We start from the raw sequence: 2,416 nt of genomic DNA, 5'->3' as shown, positions 1-2,416 counted from the left end.
AGTGTGGCGGTGGGCAGTGCGGATGTCCTTGTGTGTGATGCGCCTGCGACTGCCCACATTACTGCCTTCTTGACACTGGTGGGGTCAGGGTTCGGGTGTGCTATCGAGAGGCCTGTAAATGGCTGAGAGAATGCATCTATGTTTGCCCCGAAGAGTTGGTCTTCTGCGTGGGCACTGAAGTAGTATTGCACCTCTTCACCGCAGTTAAGCGGGGATGAGAACCTTTCGACGACTGGGCCAGCATCCAGGGCGTGCAGGGCATCAATCAGCGTGCAGCGCAGTTTTCTGCTCATGGTCGCCTGCGACCTTGGCGGGCCTTTCGATTCGCGCCCGTCGGGGTCCTTTCCGTACCGCAGGAGAAGGCGCGCGACGTCCTCGGCGAAGCCGCCCTGGGAGGACAGGCTTCTGTGCACCTCCGGGTAAGTGTCGATCGTGTGTTGGTATCGCATTCTGAGGGTCTCCAGGCGTTGCAGGGTGAGGGTGCCCACGCATTTCCCTCTCGAGTCGTAGACGAAGGCCGTGTTCCCTTCGGTCGAGCCGCCCTCTCTGGTTAGCAGACCTAGCTGGATTCGATAATTTCCCGTGGGGCGCGTGTCCATGTATGGGTTGCACGGCGTAGTCTCAAAGGTAGTGTTTGCTCGAATAAGGCGTGCCCGCTGGGTCTGCTCCGAGGGGGGCGGGTTCCATCGGCCTTGCCTCTGAGGGTTTGTTAGATTGCTGTCCTTGGGTTTGGGGTATCTCGAGAGGGGGTTCACACTCTGCGACCTCGTTTGCTCGTACCTCGCCATCGCCGCTGGTCCGTTGGGTAACCTACCGAGTTGCGCGGCGGGGATATCTGACGGTTCCCATACCGCTCTGCGGAAGTGGCGGTCGATCCGCGTGCCGTAAAGACCTGTCACTGGTAGTAGCTGTCTGGGCACGTATCCCATGCTGGCGTATGCGCCGACGATAGATATCAGGGTGATAGTGTCTTTCCAGCGAACTGTGTAGTACTGTTCGTGGGTTGCGGTCGTATCGGCCCCGATTTTCTGTTTCTTGGGAGGTTTAACGTTTGAGGGGACGATGCGTTTTGTGATAGGGCCCGCGAGTACTTCTACGATGTCCTCTACATCGTTGTATAGGTCATAAACTATCTGTTGTTGCCCCGTTGTGTCCTTTGCCTGGCCTTTTCCAGGCTTCCAGGGTATCCTGTCCTCCAGTATTTGGTTGCGGGCGACTTTCCATCGAGGTCTCCACCATTGCGGGGTGAGGTGCTCTGGTGGCTTCGGCGTCCCCGGTAGCACTCCGGCCGGTTCGGGTGCAGGCGGATCACCGGCGTGGTCCCTGTCGGCGGTGTTCGGGCCGGCCCCTGCCGCCTCCGCGCCTGCGCCGGCGCGAGGGTTACGTGGCGCTACCGGCGTACAGTCGAGTCCCTTTTCTGCAAGGTACACCAGCACTGGGTTTGGGGTACCGATTTCTCCTGTCACGGGGGTCATGCCGATAATTAGAGTGCGACGGGTTTGCCGGTTTGGGCGCGGTCGCGGTCCCTGGACGATAGGCCCAGGGGGGTTCCCTAGGTTGGGCACACTCCTACGGGTGTCTTTTCGCAGAGCTGCCATGACGCGTCTCGCTTCCATATAGGATGTGCATTGCGGGGCTGGGTCGCGGAGTTGCACGCCGTGTATAGCTGCACTATCTGTTCCCACGTTACTGTTGTCACAGCGTGTATTGTTGTTGATGAAATCCTGTTGCCGCTGGTGGACGGATCTTGTGCGTTTCCGTCCTGTGCATGCTGGTTCCGCAGGGTGGCTCGGCGGCGCTGGTGGGTCACTCTCCATGTCGTCTGGCTCTGCGCGGGGGTGGTGTGGTTTCTCCGTGGTCGTGCTCCACACTATAGGTGTGTCGCGGCGTACATGTGGGTCGAGGGATGGTGCTAGTATCGGGTTGGGGAGACTTGATTTGTGCCGGAGACCGGTGTACGGAGGGTCACTGGGGATCTCGCGGAGGCGTCTGTCTTCCAGAGGCAGCGCGGACGACCAGCGACGTGGGTCATGTGCCTTCGTGTGTGGAGCTTGGGGGCATTGGGCACTTATCGCTAGGCTTAGTCGATTCAAGGCGATCTTGTGCCGGTGCTGCACCTTGCCCCGGGGGAAAAGCTTCTGAAGATCAGTGGTGGTGATGAGGTGTTGTGTTGTGTTCTTGTCGATGAGCGCGTGCATGTCTAGGCCCAGCTCTGTCAAGGGGAGCAAGCATCTGTACGGCAGGGTTTCGGACGTTGTGTCCTGCCGCGCGTTGACGGCGGAGGCGGCCGTCATGAGAGTGTTTAGGGATGTGTTATACGGCATCCCTTTGTCGGTGACCGCGATGCCATGGTCTCGCGCCAGGGTCAGCTGTTTCAGGGTCGTGTAGAAACTGCTCTCTCGTTTCAACGTGTGCA

Source organism: Volvox carteri (assembly GCF_000143455.1).
Source record: "Volvox carteri f. nagariensis unplaced genomic scaffold VOLCAscaffold_48, whole genome shotgun sequence".
In the NCBI taxonomy this organism is placed as follows: domain Eukaryota; kingdom Viridiplantae; phylum Chlorophyta; class Chlorophyceae; order Chlamydomonadales; family Volvocaceae; genus Volvox; species Volvox carteri.
This window is presented reverse-complemented; position numbering follows the sequence as displayed.